Source organism: Ranitomeya imitator, chromosome 2 (assembly GCF_032444005.1).
Source record: "Ranitomeya imitator isolate aRanImi1 chromosome 2, aRanImi1.pri, whole genome shotgun sequence".
NCBI lineage: Eukaryota > Metazoa > Chordata > Amphibia > Anura > Dendrobatidae > Ranitomeya > Ranitomeya imitator.
Genome location: NC_091283.1, coordinates 226,055,886 through 226,069,403, shown reverse-complemented (window position 1 = coordinate 226,069,403; position 13,518 = coordinate 226,055,886). Strand labels below are relative to the sequence as shown.

Genomic DNA, 13,518 nt, shown 5'->3' with positions numbered 1-13,518 from the left:
TACCCGGCCGGCCAGCAGGCATCAGGAGAGCTAAGGGAAGACAGCTGCTGGCTTGTTTGTTTTTTGAATTTCCCTCTCCCACACCTCCTCCTGGCACTCGGTAGTAGTGCACATGGGAACAAAGAGGGGGGAGGGTTACAATAGGTGGGGTTATGCAGATTAAAAACGAGGGGCTCCCAGCTTGAACAAACAGCAGATCTGTTATTGTGAAGGCGTCCGCTTTGCTAAAATGTCCTCCTCAGGGCAATCTTTGGCTCCATCTCCCCAAAGGGTATCGGTGTTGGACCTTGGTGCGGCACAAGTCACAAACGATTTCTGGTTAATGCTTCTCGGCCTTTTGGCTAGAACCAAGTGTCAGTGTCAGGGCTTGGTGTGGTGGTGAAAGTGCAAAACCATATCTGGTTAACGCTGCTCGGCCTTTTGGCTAGAACCAAGTGTCAGTGTCAGGGCTTGGTGTGGTGGTGAAAGTGCAAAACCATATCTGGTTAACGCTGCTCGGCCTTTTGGCTGAAATCGTCGTCGTCGTTGCCGCCGCTGCTCAAGGTCAAGTGCAGTATCTGTTCTGATCAGTTTAATATTGGATACGTCTCCTATTTGGGGACCATACATTAAATGCATTTTTAGAACAGGGAGATGGGAAAACAGCTTGCTCTGTCCACTCCACGCATTGAGCCGTTATTGCGGTCTCTCCGGGAGGGAACGGTGCACTCCTTCTCGGATCTGGCTTCCAAATACTGATTGAATTGAAATCAGTGCACGTTGTGTTTTAACCCATTCTGTGAATTCTTTTCAGGGTCAAAGTTGCACATTTCAGATGCCAAATGCATTTTGCTTGAATTAATGTGACCAATTGCAACATTTTGCGTGCATTGCATTGTTTGCCCCTATGCAAGTCAAGCCTTGTATTGCGTTCAATATGAAATCTATCAATCAGTCAGTCAGTCTTTCTTTACTGGTTGCAACCGGCATGTGAAGATGTGGACACGTATTTGGCCTTTGTTACATTGTTGCAAATAGACCATCTACAAAGTGAGGCCCCTTCCTTGCTATCAGTACTTAATGCTTTAATTGAAGTAACCCATGAGTAGTTCTGCCATACAGACCACGTTTGTGACAGCATGATTTCTATTGTAAAACATTGTCTCCCTCTTGTGGACCGCTGACTTTTAAATTTGGTGTCTTTGCATTTAAAGAAAGGACCAATTGTGCCTGTGCTGATCTTGAATACGCTGCCTATCTCCACCTGGGTGAGTATTCTCATGCTTTCTAGCAACCAGGTGCGCTGCCTGCATTAGATAGAATCTGGGCGCGGAACCCTCGCGTGTCACAATGGGCCCTTGGCCATGGTCTGGAACCCTCACGTGTCACAATGGGCTGAAACCCTCACGTGTCACAATGGGCCCTTGGCCTATAAAAAGCAATGCGGTGGCAGTCCTCTTCAGTCTGCTGCTGGAACAGCGGCGGGCAGCATGGTGATAGGTAGGCAGCAGGGTCTATACCCGGCCGGCCAGCAGGCATCAGGAGAGCTAAGGGAAGACAGCTGCTGGCTTGTTTGTTTTTTGAATTTCCCTCTCCCACACCTCCTCCTGGCACTCGGTAGTAGTGCACATGGGAACAAAGAGGGGGGAGGGTTACAATAGGTGGGGTTATGCAGATTAAAAACGAGGGGCTCCCAGCTTGAACAATCAGCAGATCTGTTATTGTGAAGGCGTCCGCTTTGCTAAAATGTCCTCCTCAGGGCAATCTTTGGCTCCATCTCCCCAAAGGGTATCGGTGTTGGACCTTGGTGCGGCACAAGTCACAAACGATTTCTGGTTAATGCTTCTCGGCCTTTTGGCTAGAACCAAGTGTCAGTGTCAGGGCTTGGTGTGGTGGTGAAAGTGCAAAACCATATCTGGTTAACGCTGCTCGGCCTTTTGGCTAGAACCAAGTGTCAGTGTCAGGGCTTGGTGTGGTGGTGAAAGTGCAAAACCATATCTGGTTAACGCTGCTCGGCCTTTTGGCTGAAATCGTCGTCGTCGTTGCCGCCGCTGCTCAAGGTCAAGTGCAGTATCTGTTCTGATCAGTTTAATATTGGATACGTCTCCTATTTGGGGACCATACATTAAATGCATTTTTAGAACAGGGAGATGGGAAAACAGCTTGCTCTGTCCACTCCACGCATTGAGCCGTTATTGCGGTCTCTCCGGGAGGGAACGGTGCACTCCTTCTCTGATCTGGCTTCCAAATACTGATTGAATTGAAATCAGTGCACGTTGTGTTTTAACCCATTCTGTGAATTCTTTTCAGGGTCAAAGTTGCACATTTCAGATGCCAAATGCATTTTGCTTGAATTAATGTGACCAATTGCAACATTTTGCGTGCATTGCATTGTTTGCCCCTATGCAAGTCAAGCCTTGTATTGCGTTCAATATGAAATCTATCAATCAGTCAGTCAGTCTTTCTTTACTGGTTGCAACCGGCATGTGAAGATGTGGACACGTATTTGGCCTTTGTTACATTGTTGCAAATAGACCATCTACAAAGTGAGGCCCCTTCCTTGCTATCAGTACTTAATGCTTTAATTGAAGTAACCCATGAGTAGTTCTGCCATACAGACCACGTTTGTGACAGCATGATTTCTATTGTAAAACATTGTCTCCCTCTTGTGGACCGCTGACTTTTAAATTTGGTGTCTTTGCATTTAAAGAAAGGACCAATTGTGCCTGTGCTGATCTTGAATACGCTGCCTATCTCCACCTGGGTGAGTATTCTCATGCTTTCTAGCAACCAGGTGCGCTGCCTGCATTAGATAGAATCTGGGCGCGGAACCCTCGCGTGTCACAATGGGCCCTTGGCCATGGTCTGGAACCCTCACGTGTCACAATGGGCTGGAACCCTCACGTGTCACAATGGGCCCTTGGCCTATAAAAAGCAATGCGGTGGCAGTCCTCTTCAGTCTGCTGCTGGAACAGCGGCGGGCAGCATGGTGATAGGTAGGCAGCAGGGTCTATACCCGGCCGGCCAGCAGGCATCAGGAGAGCTAAGGGAAGACAGCTGCTGGCTTGTTTGTTTTTTGAATTTCCCTCTCCCACACCTCCTCCTGGCACTCGGTAGTAGTGCACATGGGAACAAAGAGGGGGGAGGGTTACAATAGGTGGGGTTATGCAGATTAAAAACGAGGGGCTCCCAGCTTGAACAAACAGCAGATCTGTTATTGTGAAGGCGTCCGCTTTGCTAAAATGTCCTCCTCAGGGCAATCTTTGGCTCCATCTCCCCAAAGGGTATCGGTGTTGGACCTTGGTGCGGCACAAGTCACAAACGATTTCTGGTTAATGCTTCTCGGCCTTTTGGCTAGAACCAAGTGTCAGTGTCAGGGCTTGGTGTGGTGGTGAAAGTGCAAAACCATATCTGGTTAACGCTGCTCGGCCTTTTGGCTAGAACCAAGTGTCAGTGTCAGGGCTTGGTGTGGTGGTGAAAGTGCAAAACCATATCTGGTTAACGCTGCTCGGCCTTTTGGCTGAAATCGTCGTCGTCGTTGCCGCCGCTGCTCAAGGTCAAGTGCAGTATCTGTTCTGATCAGTTTAATATTGGATACGTCTCCTATTTGGGGACCATACATTAAATGCATTTTTAGAACAGGGAGATGGGAAAACAGCTTGCTCTGTCCACTCCACGCATTGAGCCGTTATTGCGGTCTCTCCGGGAGGGAACGGTGCACTCCTTCTCTGATCTGGCTTCCAAATACTGATTGAATTGAAATCAGTGCACGTTGTGTTTTAACCCATTCTGTGAATTCTTTTCAGGGTCAAAGTTGCACATTTCAGATGCCAAATGCATTTTGCTTGAATTAATGTGACCAATTGCAACATTTTGCGTGCATTGCATTGTTTGCCCCTATGCAAGTCAAGCCTTGTATTGCGTTCAATATGAAATCTATCAATCAATCAGTCAGTCTCTCTTTACTGGTTGCAACCGGCGTGTGAAGATGTGGACACGTATTTGGCCTTTGTTACATTGTTGCAAATAGACCATCTACAAAGTGAGGCTCCTTCCTTGCTATCAGTACTTAATGCTTTAATTTAAGTAACCCATGAGTAGTTCTGCCATACAGGCCACGTTTGTGACAGCATGATTTCTATTGTAAAACATTGTCTCCCTCTTGTGGACCGCTGACTTTTAAATTTGGTGTCTATGCATTTAAAGAAAGGACCAATTGTGCCTGTGCTGATCTTGAATACGCTGCCTATCTCCACCTGGGTGAGTATTCTCATGCTTTCTAGCAACCAGGTGCGCTGCCTGCATTAGATAGAATCTGGGCGCGGAACCCTCGCGTGTCACAATGGGCCCTTGGCCATGGTCTGGAACCCTCACGTGTCACAATGGGCTGGAACCCTCACGTGTCACAATGGGCCCTTGGCCTATAAAAAGCAGTGCGGTGGCAGTCCTCTTCAGTCTGCTGCTGGAACAGCGGCGGGCAGCATGGTGATAGGTAGGCAGCAGGGTGTATACCCGGCCGGCCGGCAGGCATCAGGAGAGCTAAGGGAAGACAGCTGCTCGCTTGTTTGTTTTTTGAATTTCCCTCTCCCACACCTCCTCCTGGCACTCGGTAGTAGTGCACATGGGAACAAAGAGGGGGAGGGTTACAATAGGTGGGGTTATGCAGATTAAAAACGAGGGGCTCCCAGCTTGAACAAACAGCAGATCTGTTATTGTGAAGGCGTCCGCTTTGCTAAAATGTCCTCCTCAGGGCAATCTTTGGCTCCATCTCCCCAAAGGGTATCGGTGTTGGACCTTGGTGCGGCACAAGTCACAAACGATTTCTGGTTAATGCTTCTCGGCCTTTTGGCTAGAACCAAGTGTCAGTGTCAGGGCTTGGTGTGGTGGTGAAAGTACAAAACCATATCTGGTTAACGCTGCTCGGCCTTTTGGCTGAAATCGTCGTCGTCGTCGCCGCCGCCGCTCAAGGTCAAGTGCAGTATCTGTTCTGATCAGTTTAATATTGGATACGTCTCCTATTTGGGGACCATACATTATATGCATTTTTAGATCAGGGAGATGGGAAAGAGCTTGCTCTGTCCACTCCACGCATTGAGCCGTTATTGCGGTCTCTCCGGGAGGGAACGGTGCACTCCTTCTCGGATCTGGCTTCCAAATACTGATTGAATTGAAATCAGTGCACGTTGTGTTTTAACCCATTCTGTGAATTCTTTTCAGGGTCAAAGTTGCACATTTCAGATGCCAAATGCATTTTGCTTGAATTAATGTGACCAATTGCAACATTTTGCGTGCATTGCATTGTTTGCCCCTATGCAAGTCAAGCCTTGTATTGCGTTCAATATGAAATCTATCAATCAGTCAGTCAGTCTTTCTTTACTGGTTGCAACCGGCATGTGAAGATGTGGACACGTATTTGGCCTTTGTTACATTGTTGCAAATAGACCATCTACAAAGTGAGGCCCCTTCCTTGCTATCAGTACTTAATGCTTTAATTGAAGTAACCCATGAGTAGTTCTGCCATACAGACCACGTTTGTGACAGCATGATTTCTATTGTAAAACATTGTCTCCCTCTTGTGGACCGCTGACTTTTAAATTTGGTGTCTTTGCATTTAAAGAAAGGACCAATTGTGCCTGTGCTGATCTTGAATACGCTGCCTATCTCCACCTGGGTGAGTATTCTCATGCTTTCTAGCAACCAGGTGCGCTGCCTGCATTAGATAGAATCTGGGCGCGGAACCCTCGCGTGTCACAATGGGCCCTTGGCCATGGTCTGGAACCCTCACGTGTCACAATGGGCTGAAACCCTCACGTGTCACAATGGGCCCTTGGCCTATAAAAAGCAATGCGGTGGCAGTCCTCTTCAGTCTGCTGCTGGAACAGCGGCGGGCAGCATGGTGATAGGTAGGCAGCAGGGTCTATACCCGGCCGGCCAGCAGGCATCAGGAGAGCTAAGGGAAGACAGCTGCTGGCTTGTTTGTTTTTTGAATTTCCCTCTCCCACACCTCCTCCTGGCACTCGGTAGTAGTGCACATGGGAACAAAGAGGGGGGAGGGTTACAATAGGTGGGGTTATGCAGATTAAAAACGAGGGGCTCCCAGCTTGAACAAACAGCAGATCTGTTATTGTGAAGGCGTCCGCTTTGCTAAAATGTCCTCCGCAGGGCAATCTTTGGCTCCATCTCCCCAAAGGGTATCGGTGTTGGACCTTGGTGCGGCACAAGTCACAAACGATTTCTGGTTAATGCTTCTCGGCCTTTTGGCTAGAACCAAGTGTCAGTGTCAGGGCTTGGTGTGGTGGTGAAAGTGCAAAACCATATCTGGTTAACGCTGCTCGGCCTTTTGGCTAGAACCAAGTGTCAGTGTCAGGGCTTGGTGTGGTGGTGAAAGTGCAAAACCATATCTGGTTAACGCTGCTCGGCCTTTTGGCTGAAATCGTCGTCGTCGTTGCCGCCGCTGCTCAAGGTCAAGTGCAGTATCTGTTCTGATCAGTTTAATATTGGATACGTCTCCTATTTGGGGACCATACATTAAATGCATTTTTAGAACAGGGAGATGGGAAAACAGCTTGCTCTGTCCACTCCACGCATTGAGCCGTTATTGCGGTCTCTCCGGGAGGGAACGGTGCACTCCTTCTCTGATCTGGCTTCCAAATACTGATTGAATTGAAATCAGTGCACGTTGTGTTTTAACCCATTCTGTGAATTCTTTTCAGGGTCAAAGTTGCACATTTCAGATGCCAAATGCATTTTGCTTGAATTAATGTGACCAATTGCAACATTTTGCGTGCATTGCATTGTTTGCCCCTATGCAAGTCAAGCCTTGTATTGCGTTCAATATGAAATCTATCAATCAGTCAGTCAGTCTTTCTTTACTGGTTGCAACCGGCATGTGAAGATGTGGACACGTATTTGGCCTTTGTTACATTGTTGCAAATAGACCATCTACAAAGTGAGGCCCCTTCCTTGCTATCAGTACTTAATGCTTTAATTGAAGTAACCCATGAGTAGTTCTGCCATACAGACCACGTTTGTGACAGCATGATTTCTATTGTAAAACATTGTCTCCCTCTTGTGGACCGCTGACTTTTAAATTTGGTGTCTTTGCATTTAAAGAAAGGACCAATTGTGCCTGTGCTGATCTTGAATACGCTGCCTATCTCCACCTGGGTGAGTATTCTCATGCTTTCTAGCAACCAGGTGCGCTGCCTGCATTAGATAGAATCTGGGCGCGGAACCCTCGCGTGTCACAATGGGCCCTTGGCCATGGTCTGGAACCCTCACGTGTCACAATGGGCTGGAACCCTCACGTGTCACAATGGGCCCTTGGCCTATAAAAAGCAATGCGGTTGCAGTCCTCTTCAGTCTGCTGCTGGAACAGCGGCGGGCAGCATGGTGATAGGTAGGCAGCAGGGTCTATACCCGGCCGGCCAGCAGGCATCAGGAGAGCTAAGGGAAGACAGCTGCTGGCTTGTTTGTTTTTTGAATTTCCCTCTCCCACACCTCCTCCTGGCACTCGGTAGTAGTGCACATGGGAACAAAGAGGGGGGAGGGTTACAATAGGTGGGGTTATGCAGATTAAAAACGAGGGGCTCCCAGCTTGAACAAACAGCAGATCTGTTATTGTGAAGGCGTCCGCTTTGCTAAAATGTCCTCCTCAGGGCAATCTTTGGCTCCATCTCCCCAAAGGGTATCGGTGTTGGACCTTGGTGCGGCACAAGTCACAAACGATTTCTGGTTAATGCTTCTCGGCCTTTTGGCTAGAACCAAGTGTCAGGGCTTGGTGTGGTGGTGAAAGTGCAAAACCATATCTGGTTAACGCTGCTCGGCCTTTTGGCTGAAATCGTCGTCGTCGCCGCCGCCGCTCAAGGTCAAGTGCAGTATCTGTTCTGATCAGTTTAATATTGGATACGTCTCCTATTTGGGGACCATACATTAAATGCATTTTTAGAACACGGAGATGGGAAAGAGCTTGCTCTGTCCACTCCATGCATTGAGCCGTTATTGCGGTCTCTCCGGGAGGGAACGGTGCACTCCTTCTCTGATCCGGCTTCCAAATACTGATTGATTTGAAATCAGTGCACGTTGTGTTTTAACCCATTCTGTGAATTCTTTTCAGGGTCAAAGTTGCACATTTCAGATGCCAAATGCATTTTGCTTGAATTAATGTGACCAATTGCAACATTTTGCGTGCATTGCATTGTTTGCCCCTATGCAAGTCAAGCCTTGTATTGCGTTCAATATGAAATCTATCAATCAATCAGTCAGTCTCTCTTTACTGGTTGCAACCGGCGTGTGAAGATGTGGACACGTATTTGGCCTTTGTTACATTGTTGCAAATAGACCATCTACAAAGTGAGGCCCCTTCCTTGCTATCAGTACTTAATGCTTTAATTGAAGTAACCCATGAGTAGTTCTGCCATACAGACCACGTTTGTGACAGCATGATTTCTATTGTAAAACATTGTCTCCCTCTTGTGGACCGCTGACTTTTAAATTTGGTGTCTATGCATTTAAAGAAAGGACCAATTGTGCCTGTGCTGATCTTGAATACGCTGCCTATCTCCACCTGGGTGAGTATTCTCATGCTTTCTAGCAACCAGGTGCGCTGCCTGCATTAGATAGAATCTGGGCGCGGAACCCTCGCGTGTCACAATGGGCCCTTGGCCATGGTCTGGAACCCTCACGTGTCACAATGGGCTGGAACCCTCACGTGTCACAATGGGCCCTTGGCCTATAAAAAGCAGTGCGGTGGCAGTCCTCTTCAGTCTGCTGCTGGAACAGCGGCGGGCAGCATGGTGATAGGTAGGCAGCAGGGTCTATACCCGGCCGGCCGGCAGGCATCAGGAGAGCTAAGGGATGACAGCTGCTCGCTTGTTTGTTTTTTGAATTTCCCTCTCCCACACCTCCTCCTGGCACTCGGTATTAGTGCACATGGGAACAAAGAGGGGGGAGGGTTACAATAGGTGGGGTTATGCAGATTAAAAACGAGGGGCTCCCAGCTTGAACAAACAGCAGATCTGTAATTGTGAAGGCGTTTGCTTTGCTAAAATGTCCTCCTCAGGGCAATCTTTGGCTCCATCTCCCCAAAGGGTATCAGTGTTGGACCTTGGTGCGGCACAAGTCACAAACGATTTCTGGTTAATGCTTCTCGGCCTTTTGGCTAGAACCAAGTGTCAGGGCTTGGTGTGGTGGTGAAAGTGCAAAACCATATCTGGTTAACGCTGCTCGGCCCTTTGGCTGAATTCGTCGTCGTCGCCGCCGCTCAAGGTCAAGTGCAGTATCTGTTCTGATCAGTTTAATATTGGATACGTCTCCTATTTGGGGACCATACATTAAATGCATTTTTAGAACAGGGATATGGGAAAACAGCTTGCTCTGTCCACTCCACGCATTGAGCCGTTATTGCGGTCTCTCCGGGAGGGAACGGTGCACTCCTTCTCGGATCCGGCTTCCAAATACTGATTGAATTGAAATCAGTGCACGTTGTGTTTTAACCCATTCTGTGAATTCTTTTCAGGGTCAAAGTTGCACATTTCAGATGCCAAATGCATTTTGCTTGAATTAATGTGACCAATTGCAACATTTTGCGTGCATTGCATTGTTTGCCCCTATGCAAGTCAAGCCTTGTATTGCGTTCAATATGAAATCTATCAATCAATCAGTCAGTCTCTCTTTACTGGTTGCAACCGGCGTGTGAAGATGTGGACACGTATTTGGCCTTTGTTACATTGTTGCAAATAGACCATCTACAAAGTGAGGCCCCTTCCTTGCTATCAGTACTTAATGCTTTAATTGAAGTAACCCATGAGTAGTTCTGCCATACAGACCACGTTTGTGACAGCATGATTTCTATTGTAAAACATTGTCTCCCTCTTGTGGACCGCTGACTTTTAAATTTGGTGTCTTTGCATTTAAAGAAAGGACCAATTGTGCCTGTGCTGATCTTGAATACGCTGCCTATCTCCACCTGGGTGAGTATTCTCGTGCTTTCTAGCAACCAGGTGCGCTGCCTGCATTAGATAGAATGTGGGCGCGGAACCCTCGCGTGTCACAATGGGCTCTTGGCCATGGTCTGGAACCCTCACGTGTCACAATGGGCTGGAACCCTCACGTGTCACAATGGGCCCTTGGCCTATAAAAAGCAGTGCGGTGGCAGTCCTCTTCAGTCTGCTGCTGGAACAGCGGCGGGCAGCATGGTGATAGGTAGGCAGCAGGGTCCATACCCGGCCGGCCGGCAGGCATCAGGAGAGCTAAGGGATGACAGCTGCTCGCTTGTTTGTTTTTTGAATTTCCCTCTCCCACACCTCCTCCTGGCACTCGGTAGTAGTGCACATGGGAACAAAGAGGGGGGAGGGTTTACAATAGGTGGGGTTATGCAGATTAAAAACGAGGGGCTCCCAGCTTGAACAAACAGCAGATCTGTAATTGTGAAGGCGTTTGCTTTGCTAAAATGTCCTCCTCAGGGCAATCTTTGGCTCCATCTCCCCAAAGGGGTTCAGTGTTGGACCTTGGTGTGGCACAAGTCACAAACGATTTCTGGTTAATGCTTCTCGGCCTTTTGGCTAGAACCAAGTGTCAGTGTCAGGGCTTGGTGTGGTGGTGAAAGTGCAAAACCATATCTGGTTAACGCTGCTCGGCCCTTTGGCTGAATTCGTCGTCGTCGTCGCCGCTCAAGGTCAAGTGCAGTATCTGTTCTGATCAGTTTAATATTGGATACGTCTCCTATTTGGGGACCATACATTAAATGCATTTTTAGAACAGGGAGATGGGAAAACAGCTTGCTCTGTCCACTCCACGCATTGAGCCGTTATTGCGGTCTCTCCGGGAGGGAACGGTGCACTCCTTCTCGGATCCGGCTTCCAAATACTGATTGAATTGAAATCAGTGCACGTTGTGTTTTAACCCATTCTGTGAATTCTTTTCAGGGTCAAAGTTGCACATTTCAGATGCCAAATGCATTTTGCTTGAATTAATGTGACCAATTGCAACATTTTGCGTGCATTGCATTGTTTGCCCCTATGCAAGTCAAGCCTTGTATTGCGTTCAATATGAAATCTATCAATCAATCAGTCAGTCTCTCTTTACTGGTTGCAACCGGCGTGTGAAGATGTGGACACGTATTTGGCCTTTGTTACATTGTTGCAAATAGACCATCTACAAAGTGAGGCCCCTTCCTTGCTATCAGTACTTAATGCTTTAATTTAAGTAACCCATGAGTAGTTCTGCCATACAGACCACGTTTGTGACAGCATGATTTCTATTGTAAAACATTGTCTCCCTCTTGTGGACCGCTGACTTTTAAATTTGGTGTCTATGCATTTAAAGAAAGGACCAATTGTGCCTGTGCTGATCTTGAATACGCTGCCTATCTCCACCTGGGTGAGTATTCTCGTGCTTTCTAGCAACCAGGTGCGCTGCCTGCATTAGATAGAATCTGGGCGCGGAAGCCTCGCGTGTCACAATGGGCCCTTGGCCATGGTCTGGAACCCTCACGTGTCACAATGGGCTGGAACCCTCACGTGTCACAATGGGCCCTTGGCCTATAAAAAGCAGTGCGGTGGCAGTCCTCTTCAGTCTGCTGCTGGAACAGCGGCGGGCAGCATGGTGATAGGTAGGCAGCAGGGTCTATACCCGGCCGGCCGGCCGGCAGGCATCAGGAGAGCTAAGGGAAGACAGCTGCTCGCTTGTTTGTTTTTTGAATTTCCCTCTCCCACACCTCCTCCTGGCACTCGGTAGTAGTGCACATGGGAACAAAGAGGGGGGAGGGTTTACAATAGGTGGGGTTATGCAGATTAAAAACGAGGGGCTCCCAGCTTGAACAAACAGCAGATCTGTTATTGTGAAGGCGTCCGCTTTGCTAAAATGTCCTCCTTAGGGCAATATTTTGCCACCGATATACGTGGATGAGATGTGTCTGAGGGATGTGATCACAATTCGCTATATAAACAATGGCAGGTAGCGTTACTCACTAACTGTGCCACCAGTCTCTATCAGCCGCGCGTGGTGATCCGGAAGGATGATGCAGTGATACATTCAACAGGTTTATTTACAGTACCTTGGTGAGAGTGAGGACTGTAGATTAGAGCTGTTACAGAATCACCAGATAGAGATAATAGAAGCTTCAGGTTAGAGGTAACAAGAGAATCCTTTCTCCAGCTCTGCAGCACATGTGGGATCCAAGATGGCACGGAGTACAAAAACAGGAAGAGAAGGAAAAAGATAGGAGGAGCTAAAGACAGAAAGGTGTTGTGGGAAAATTCCATAACAAATATTACAGTGATATAGCAAACGGCCAGTAGATGGCAGCAAAGTTTAACAAATGATAGAACCAGGCTTATTAGCACTACATAATGTCCATGTGTGGCTGAAAGTCTATCATAATAAACTGAGCAGCACACTCCCCGTCTGAAATCCTTGGATTTCACTATACCATAAGTCTCGAATTGGGAGTGTTCACCAGAAGTGCATGGAGGGATACCTCAACCTGTAAGATAAAAACAACGCATGCAATGCAACAATAACATATTGAATAACAAGTCTAGAACGATTTCTTGAAGTAATCCAAAGGATAACCCATCTTCGGATTGGAGAAGCCGCGCTAGGCCAAACTGTCTCCAACCCATTTGTAATCCAAAGGTTGAAGTTCCTTGAAAGAGTTCCTACTGATTGGATGGATAATCAATCCTCAACCGGTATGAGTAAAATAATCTCTGATATAGGCCTAATGAAAGTTTTGGGGTCACCTTGCTTAGTAACTGTCACTTCTACCTTGCGTACCTTGCCATCGTCACTTGGAAAGGTTTTAGAGATAAGTCCCATAGGCCATGTGCTTCTTTCCTCCTTCTGGTCTTTCATGAGGATAATATCTCCTACTTGTAAATTTGGCTTTACGTGTTGCCATTTTCTTCGTTTTTGGAGAAGTGTCAGGTACTCCTTCTTCCATCTATTCCAGAAACAATTAGCCAGATGTTGCACATATTTCCACCGTCTCTGATATTTGTTACCGGACACAGAGTCTTCAGGCGGGTTAGGAACAGTTCCAAGTTTCTGGGTGAGGAGAGTTGCCGGAGTGACAATTGTAGGAGATTCTGGATCCATAGATATGGGTACAAGTGGTCTTGAGTTTACTATAGCAGAGACTTCTGCTAAGAAAGTGATCAAGGTCTTGTGAGTGAGTCTTGAAAGATTTGAGTCCATCAGCATAGATTCCAGTTCCTTGTGAAAAACATTCTGCTGCACATTGCGTATCACAATGAGTTCACTCAGAGCAATGTCTTCTGCAGAGAGAGGCTTATGGCAGATATGCCAACCATGACAATCAGTGTTACTGTCCTTATTGCGATAGCATTGTACAATGTGTACTAACCTTGCAATGGCACGAACCAGCCTCGTCCATCTTGAGAAGCGATCAAAACGCCGACAGTCCAAGCCAACCTCCTCCTTGAGTTTGGTGATGAAGGTGCTGACATCAGGACGGATCTCTGGGTCGACATCTGGATCCCGAAGGCTGAAGCTGTCTTCAACGGCAGTCTCTTTGCA

General features: G+C 47.6%; 8 pseudogenes; all 8 read left to right on the top strand.

The window, feature by feature from the left end:
* Window positions 1–487: 487 nt before the first annotated feature.
* LOC138668203 (U2 spliceosomal RNA) lies at window positions 488–713 on the top strand (annotated as a pseudogene).
* A 1,270-nt stretch (window positions 714–1,983) lies between these two features.
* LOC138668202 (U2 spliceosomal RNA) lies at window positions 1,984–2,209 on the top strand (annotated as a pseudogene).
* Window positions 2,210–3,479: 1,270 nt separating this feature from the next.
* On the top strand, window positions 3,480–3,705 carry LOC138668201 (U2 spliceosomal RNA; annotated as a pseudogene).
* Window positions 3,706–4,891: 1,186 nt separating this feature from the next.
* On the top strand, window positions 4,892–5,116 carry LOC138668230 (U2 spliceosomal RNA; annotated as a pseudogene).
* A 1,270-nt stretch (window positions 5,117–6,386) lies between these two features.
* On the top strand, window positions 6,387–6,612 carry LOC138668200 (U2 spliceosomal RNA; annotated as a pseudogene).
* A 1,181-nt stretch (window positions 6,613–7,793) lies between these two features.
* On the top strand, window positions 7,794–8,015 carry LOC138668223 (U2 spliceosomal RNA; annotated as a pseudogene).
* Window positions 8,016–9,196: 1,181 nt separating this feature from the next.
* LOC138668261 (U2 spliceosomal RNA) lies at window positions 9,197–9,416 on the top strand (annotated as a pseudogene).
* A 1,188-nt stretch (window positions 9,417–10,604) lies between these two features.
* LOC138668231 (U2 spliceosomal RNA) lies at window positions 10,605–10,824 on the top strand (annotated as a pseudogene).
* Window positions 10,825–13,518: the final 2,694 nt, after the last annotated feature.